The following is a 9,303-nucleotide window of genomic DNA, read 5'->3' on the forward strand; positions in this document are numbered from 1 at the left end:
TTCTTAAATTTATGTAATTAATAGTAATGAGATAGGATTTCCAGTTTTCTTAGATGACTTTGACAATCTCAATGACAGGATTCATTTTGATGGATGTGAAGTTTTAAATCTTTCCCTTCCTTCCTTCCTTCCTTCCTTCCTTCTCTCTCTCTCTCTCTCTCTGTCTTTCCCTCTCTCATCATCTGTGTTTCTTTTTTTTTTTCAACCCAGTAACTAGCAAAATAAATGTTAAAATAGAAATGGGAATTAACAAATGGAATAAGCTGCTGACAAAACATACATAACAGTTGTGGTGTAAACACCCTGCTCAAAAGACCAGATTTTCCATAATATCTGTCAGTTTGCAAGAAGGAAATAAAAAATGCTTCACAGAGCAGTATAAATAAATAACAGTGTGATGTGTAACTAATATTTTCTAATTTTCATAGGAGCCACCATCTTGGCAATATTGTGTTGCTTAGGAACTAATAAAAACATGTCTTTTTTTGTTTTGTTTTTAATGGTTCCTTTGTGCCCTGATATTTTTCCAAGTTGGCAGCGGTAAGGAAAAACAATGTGATTTGGTTAGATTCAGCCCTTCTCTCTCTCAAGTCTGGAACAGAACAGATAAGAACTTGTGTGTCAGAATACAAAGTTTACTCAGCACGAGTCAGAAGCTTTTGATGTTTGCTATCCAATCTGGCCGGGCATCTTTGAAGTTCAGTTACTCATACTGTAGCCCCGTTAGTAAGAAAAAGCCATTTTCCCTATGTTAGTTAAAACACTTGATGAATAAGAGCAGCCACAGCAAAAACAACAAGATATTGTCTTCAGTGCTGATCCAGGCATTTTTATTTCTGTTGGTCTGAAAGAGTGAAAATATTCAATCAAATATACGGAAGAAAATGGAAGTAAATTCTACATTGTAATTGGGTATCCTGTTCCTAGAATGTGTCTCTATATGTAGTTCATCAGTTAAATGTAGTACAAAACTTTTAGTCATTCTAAAGGCTCTAAAATACTCAACTCTTTGTATGCTTGTCTTTGAAGTTAGATATTGGTCTCGTTTGTTAAAAAGAATGAAACTTCTTAAATGCCTTAACCAACATCAACAAGTAACTCTTCTGACACAGAAAATGAATTTCCATTCCCATTTTTTTCTTGGTCAAGAGGTCAAATTCACAGCTGGTGTGAATCAGCAGGGTGCCTTTCCAGTTGGTGGACCTCTGCCGATTTACACCAGCAAAGGATGTGGCCCAGGAAGGCTGAGATGAAGGAAATTGCCCCCCATAACCCATCACAGGGCGGGAAGTGGAACCCAACCCTGAAACACCGTCACATGCTTTAACTACAAGTGTGTAATTAAAGCAGGAAAAGCAGCATGGCTTGTGGTGTAACTCTTATCAGGGCCTTTTGAACTGTGCAATGAATTGTTTAATTAGCATGGATAAATTCCTTTCACTTGAACAAAATCCAGCCACAGTGCTAAGTATTATGGATGTCAAATATTGAAATGATTTTCCTGTGCTACTAGTAGTGTTCTTTGAAGGAACAGTGTCTTTGTTCTAGGAAATAAAGCTGTACAATCAGTATACAACTAGTGAAGTCTCACATTTTCTACATTTTACTGAGTAAGCCTTAGACAACAAAGCAGAAACTCTTCTCTTTCATCCATCGTGGGTTCTCAAGGAGACCAATGTTTGTGATTTCTTTTAGGCTGTTCTAAAGGGTCAGTTAGACTACATTTGGTAGCCAATACAACCACAGAAGGAATACCACCACCTTTAATTGGAAATCTGCAGTCTCAACAAATTGTAACAAATCAAAATTCTATTTTTATTGTAAATATGCACTGATGCACTGAGTTAGCTGTTGGGAAGATGAAAGGCTGGTATAAATGATACAATTGAGTTACAAAGAGAAACATTGCACAATGGAGAGATTTTTATTTTTCCAAGCTTTTCTTCTAAACCAACAATCTATTGACCTTTCCCATTAGGAGCACACGAAGTCTGGGAGATGGGTACCAATTCTTCAACATGATAGAAGACACTGCACACAGATTGACACACACACATTCCATCTGGTAAAGAAAGAAGCTGAATGATGTTATGCACTGCCCCACCAATTGATGCATTTTGCCTTATTGAAATGTATGGAAGATGTTCATAATATGACTCAGAGGTTTTGAAAGAATTTGTCTAGTCTTGAGTTCCTGTAACACTGTCTGGCCTGGAATGTGCTCCAAACAGACCCTTTTTCCTCAGAGCTACTGGAAACAACAGGAAGAAAAACTTCCACTAAAACTCAGAGATCGTGATTGTTGATATTTCTACCATTAAAAGAGAGACATTAACAAGTCTTCTTGATGAAGTACTAGGTTATTGTCAAGTCTTTTTCTCTAAGAAGTAATGAAAAACATAGCAAAGAGGGTTAACACAGAGGTAGTGGACTATGCTGCTGATTTTATGACCTCAAATCTTTCTATAGGAGGGCATGGACATCTCCAGTCAGAGACAGCATTTGCTCTACACGACCAAAAAATGCAGATATTACTCATTTCAAAACAGGCAGAAGTAGACTAATGTGAGACAAAGTTAGGAATGAATCGAGGGTTAGGTCTTACAAGTGGGTTTCCTTGACCTGGTGACTGGGTCTGTTGTCCGCTGGGTAGCCCGTGGTAAGAAGTGATGAAAGGGATGTCTGTACAGGTGCATCTTCAGTGGGTTTAGAAGTCTCATTGATGGATGCCAGAGATCCATTGAACTCTGTTCTCCGGAAGCTTGGTGCAGGTGGGTTTACCATTCAGGGAGAGAGAGGGAATTTCTTGTAAGAGATCTTTATAAGAAAGGACAGTTATACATCTAGATACAAAAATATTTCATACACATAGATACAAAAATACTTCTTTAGCAACATGTTAATTAAGAATGAGCAATGTGTTTAAATTCAGCAGGGAAGCAGTTTTGCTGACAGTTGATCTGTCCTTGCAGACGCGTTCTGTGCCCTTATCAGGGTGAAAAGAGGTAGTTCATGGGATGCTGGGCTTTTTTTATTTTTTACTCCCTGTGGAATAATACCTATATCCCAGGGTAATGCTATTAACAAACTTTTCCTCCTACACAAATGGCTGAAAGGTGGTTCTTGAGATATAAACCAGTAAGGGAAAATCAGCATAGCTCCACAAAGCTGATTTACTGCTGTCTTTGTTTTGATCCAATGTATCTGGTCTGTAAAATGAATCTTTGCCCAACAGAGGATGTGATTTTTGTGTTGAAAACACCATGCAATCCTAGAAAGATAAACTGCTGGGAGTTTTTATTTCACGTGCAACATGACTCTTTTATATTACTTGGTCAGCAGAAAGAAATCTTAGAAGTTCTTCAGTGTAACTGTGAATGAGATCATTGGACTTCAATTCCTGTATGTGTGCAAACTCTGAAATTAGGCGTTAAGTCTGACCGTGTACTTAATAATCCACTTCGCTGCAAAATAGTTGCAGGCACTGTACAGCCTTGCCGATACTATTTTTCCACCTCTATCTGCAGTGAAAGTATCTGTGTTTGGACTGTAGAAACGGAAGCTCTGTGATAAACCCACTTTTGTCTCTATATTCTGTGCTATACAGCAACTGCTTCTGGTGGCTTGGCGCAGTGAGAATCACAAGCATGTTGTTTTTGTTTGAGGACACGTGGAGCTCATTGCATGAGAGCAGCTATCATTTCTGGTTCAGACTTCACCATGGCATTTGTGATTTGAAGGTATTACACTGTATAGCATTCTTTTATTTCCCAAATGCTCCTTCCAAAGAGAGGAAACTCGTAGGCTGATGTTTTGACAGTAAAGCAAATGTCGATTGCTCTTTTATAAATTCTGACAAGCTACTGTATGTAACGTTTATTTAGTGCTCTGTGTGTGTTGCCAGCAACACTAGCTAAATTTCTTCAGCAAAAATAAAAGGGTTCAATCAATCATATGATCTGGGCAACCTATATTTATATCTCCAGTGTGTCATAACCTAGTGTTGCTTGTCATTTCTTATCTGATCTACAAATATTACAAAAGCAATTTTCTGTCAGACTAAGGCTTGATCACATTTGACCTCAAACACCTAGGCATATTTACTGGAGAACCTCCAAAGCTCCACGAATATTTACAGGTGGTGTTATCTCTCTGCTGTACCCATCAGTATCAAAGAAAACCTACCTGATGTTTTCCGGTTAGGGTCCTTCCATCTTCATTCACCTTCACGTCACTTACCTTTTGGCAGTTTCTAAATGTTCTGGAGACAAATAACATATCTTTCTGTCTTCAGCTGAGTGGCATATGAGCTCAGAGAGGCACCCACTTTTCTTATCTCGCTCTCACTCTCCCTTTTCTCTCTCTTGCTAGTTTGGTCTTTGTTATTACAAAATGTATCTCTTTTTTTTTTGTTGTTTGGAAAGTGTACAATGAAAACAGAATGCCAGCTGCATCTTTGCTGAAAGAGCAGCCTTAGTTAGCACAGTCGCTTCGGAGCACACTGGGAAACTGTTGATGCTGCAACCTCTATGACTGTGAGAATATTGCTCTGTGAGTTGTTTTTTATCAGGAACTCATAGCTGTTGGCTGGATGTCTGTGGATTTTTCTGGATTCAAATTTATCCTCCCTCCCACCCCCCCTTCTCCCCAATACCAGATTTATCTTTGAAATGTACTCACAGATGGTATAAATCATTTCTAAATGTCCTCGGTACAATGCAGTTTCTTAGGAATTCCTCTTCTCTTGTTTTGCAAATGTTTTTTTTTTTTTTTCCTTTGGCATATTGAAGTGACCTTGGTGTGTCTTACAACACTCAATATCGGGAGGCTTTATAAAACTCATATCTCAGAAGTGTCTGACATTACATTACAAGAGGATCTGTAAACCTCCATGAGATGACGAATGTCTTTTTTAAACAACAGACCAAGACTTCATTTAAATTAGTAACGTGGAGATTAGAGGAGCTCTCACAGGCTGTGCTGCAGCCATGCCAGGACTCTAGGAATATCAGTCACATGAAAGCTGTTAAGTTTGAGATGAAAATAAATCAAGGAGCCTGTAAAAACTGTCAGCAGGTCAGGGAAGTTTATGAACTCTTGCTGTATCTAATCATAAATCATAAGAATAAGCTAAAACTGAGAAGAAAAATGTCCTCTTTTGTAATCTAATGCTGTCTGTTAAAGCAATAAAACTCAAATGAAATGCATGCATTGCAATTTTTAGTTGATACTTTACATTATTACCAAAGTGAAGGAAGAGTTTCAAAGTTATAAAAGTGAGACAAATGAGAGGTGGGCCTGTGCTAGGTGGCGTCTCCAGACCTGCATCTCCTCTGCCTTCCAGAAACAAAAAGCACTCACCCAGCAAAAGCACTTGAGTGCATAACTGCAGACACTCACGCAGGTTTAATAATGGCAATGGCACCAATTCACAGGCTTGAGGTGACATGGGCAGAAGCTCTTTGCTGGGCCGGAGCTCCAAGGCCAGGTGCAGCAATCAGCATGGCAGGATCGGATCTGGGGTGTATGTGTGAGCTCTACTCTAAGGAGTGAAGCAAAAAGTAGAGATGTTTGGGCATTGTGGCAATTACGAAAATAGCTTCTGGAGAACAACCTCTCTATTGTCACTTTTAAAACCTGTATGACAAGCTCGCTTGCTTTTAAAGTCCTCTAGCTCTAGAAACCAGAAGCCACTCTCAGAGGGCAGAGCTGGCTTTGTCAAGGTTTGGCCCATTTGTGCCTTAAACCCACAGTCTTTCCATCCGTGTCACTCAGGAAATATTCTGCATCTGTTTAGAGCCCCATTGACTTTGGTGATACTCTGTATAGGGGTGAGGGTTTATCTGTGGGGATTGGATTGCAGGGTGAGGGCCACAGACTGAGAATCTTCCTTTCCTGGCATACTGTTGAAAAGCATTATGAATGTTTCCGACACTATGGATACTGTCATGCTGGGGATACATCTCACAGTATGGTAAGTGTTCACAGTACTTTGCAATGGTATGCCAGGCAAGAAAGATTTTACAATCCAAGGCCCTGACCTTGCAATCTGATCCCCACTGACAAATTCTTTACCCTCTCCGGAGTAACACTGAAGTCAATAGGACCAGTTGAGGAGTAAAATACTATTCAGGATGAATAAAGGGATTGGTAGGAAAAGCCTGATACTGTATGAACAATGCGTGAAAGAGGGAGAGGAAACATCTCAGCTTGCATTTAGCAGAACACAGAAACTTGGGAGGTTAGCTTTGTTTACTCCGCTTCTTAGCACGACAGTGTACACAGGCCTTGGAATCATCTGGACCACATTTGCTGCTGAGAAATTTGAAAGGATTATGTGTGTGCAATTATAGAATATGGTCATAGTTTTTACACCTGGGTATTCAAACCGAGGGTGATAGAAGTTGGTGTGAAAACATACTGCTGAGGGAAATACATCAGTGACAAGGAAATCTTGCTGAGGTGGTAAAATAAATACAGACTGAACACTATACTACTGTAAAAATCACACAGTTGCTAGGGCCTGATACAAAGTGAAGTTGTGTCACACTTGTTTAAAGAAGAGCATTGCATATGTCCCATAGAAACAGAACAAAAATCTTTTACTGGCTCTGAAAATACTGTGTGTGATTCTTCTGAATAAAACAATACCCTCTTGCTGTGGCTTTTATGGGGCAGGGAGTGAACCCTGTATTCATAAAGCTGGGGAGCTGTTCCATCTGAGCAAAGCCATAAACAGCAACTGACTACTTGTATTGCAAGAACTGGGTGTTTTTAAAGCCAAGTCCTAGCTCTGTGGCTTTTGAAGGTAAGCACTGGATGAATTCTTCTGACCTCACATAGTATAGCACAATCTTTATGATACTGCTAGCATACTTGCTTGATAGAGAAAGCTAAAGATGGTGGTGGAGAAATCTCTGCAATCAGGAGATCCTGGAAATGTAGGCTAGAATTTAAAGCCAGTAATAGACATTGTAGGTGATTCCAGCTCAGGAGTATGTTTCTATTAGTCAAGATGCTGAGTTTGAGAGAATGGTGTGTTCTCAACACCAGAGAAATTTTGGTATCTTACAGTAATTAGTGAAATTTAATGAGCCCAGTGGGCTCCTAGTTTCTCTAACAATGGCTAAACACAGCAATGAATGGAAGGAAGGTGGACGTGCGCCATGGTGCAGGCATCTGTGCTGTGCCATATGCAGAGCCCTGGAGGAAAGCTTAGCACCATGAGAGCCTCTGCCACTCACTGTGAAACCCTTGATTTGGATCGGACATTACAGGAGCTAGCTTGGTTTTGTGTGTGCATGTTGAAGGGATAAAAGCCTTGCTTCAGAAAGAAAACTCCATATTCAGCCTTCATGTGGTATTAGGGTGAGGAAAATCTCCCACCTTGAGACGGAACTGTGCCTATTCTGTACTTTTGACTTTGCTGAAAACAGCAATAACAGTTCTCCACGTGACCCAACCCTGATGGATGGTCACCTGGCATGCTCCAAGACGAGCACTCTGACCTGAGGAGAGGCCGAAGCACCACCTCCCACCATGGGTGAGAAGAGGGCGGCAGGCTGGCGGGTCTGGGGATGGAGCAAAGTTTGTGAGGTGTCTTCTCCAGGCCCTTGAGGGAGCACCTCTGCAGAGCAGCCAGCCCTTTTGCACAGCCATGCCACTGGTGGGTTAAACGAGCTCCTCAGCAGTTGTTCATGGCGTGCAGAGCTGATCAGGCTGTGAAAATGGACAGGAGAAAGGGCAGTGTAGGCTCCCTAAAAACATTCACCCAGATCCTTTCTTTGCTGATGCACACAGGCTCACATTTGCTTCCCCCTATGCTCCTGCTGACCTCCTCATCTCAGCCTGCTGTTTGTCCTCCCTGCCTCAAAACCAGCGAGGGGCCTGGTTAACCCCGTGTGTGGATTGCCCGGTGAGGACTAATTACTTGTACTTCCTTCTGTAGCACTGAAAAACATGTTTTATACTTGCCCTCCAGACACAGACAGGACATTAGGATTGGGAAAAGGCTATAAACTAGCTCTTCATTAGTTTCTCTTCATTGTTACTGGGACAGGACCTTATGGCTTCACTTCCTCTGAGAGGGGGTTACTGAGACAGGATAAAATGCAGGTGCCCAGGTGCCCATGACATAGTTTTCCCCTGCAACCAACCTGAATAGCTTTCAAGAGGAGAGATCAGAGACTCCGGCTTTTGTAATGTCAGCATCCTTGTTAAACATTTAGCAATCTGAATGCGGCTACAGTAATGCCTCTAGCTTTTTTTGTTCAATGGACACAAACCCTTTAACAGACTTGTAATGATATAAAAGATGAATGAAGAACATACAATATTTAATTTCTTGTCTGTGATCTTTAGTGCAGAGCAGTTTGATCTGAGTGTTTGCTTATTGTACCGAAAGTGAAGGTTTAGTAAATAAGAAGGAAAATTAAATGTGTGGGATTGCAGGGACAGCAGGGATGGGCAGTGTGTGACAACCAGTGGAGGATGGTCTGGAAGGCTGTGGCTGAAGTATAACTCTTACATCTTAGAACCAGAGGCAATGAGAGGGTAAATTGGCAATGGGGGATTTCCTAACGTTCCCCAGATCAGAAGGATAAGGAAAAAGGTTATTACATAAATCAAAAGCTTTACTAAAAGATCAGTCAAATGCAGGCTCAGGGGACTGGCCTTGGTAGCAAACATCTTTACATTGTTAAGTCAACCCGCTGAACTGGGTCAGAAGCGCGAGTTTTATTAACTGAAGGCTGTTGAGAAGCAGGTGTGGAACAGATTAATGGTCTGGAGCTCAGCTGGCTGAGAACGGCCAGACACAGAAAGAGACAAAAATTAACCCCAAACTATTGACCAGGGCTGATGTCAGTGTGCAGTGAGGCTGGGAGAGCCATCAGGCGTGCCAGGGAGCAGAAGGATGAGGAAGTGTGAACAGACAGCTTCGTGGTGAGAGCTAATCCTGGTGTCTGCTGACACTGGTATTGTGCTGGGCAAGTAAAGGGGAATAGAGAGCTGTTTTTCAGTTTGAAGAGTGGGTATCTATTAGGTGTCCTCAGAAAACAGGGCCACCAATCGGGTATCTATTAGGTGTCCTCAGAAAACAGGGCCACCAATCAACACTGTTTGTTACTTTCAAGAGTTTAAAGGGAAGAACATCTCATGTTGGTACTGTTTGCTGCGTGTATGAAGCTGCCTTGCAGTGTGATGCTTTGGCTGAGTCACATGAGACTGGGCAGCATACGGGCAGTGAAAAAATGCTGTAAATAAAGCCAAGTAAATGTATGTGCGAAGAACCAGCTCACAATT

The sequence above is a fragment of the Columba livia genome, chromosome 3 (genome assembly GCF_036013475.1).
Source record: "Columba livia isolate bColLiv1 breed racing homer chromosome 3, bColLiv1.pat.W.v2, whole genome shotgun sequence".
NCBI classification, from domain to species: Eukaryota; Metazoa; Chordata; class Aves; order Columbiformes; family Columbidae; genus Columba; species Columba livia.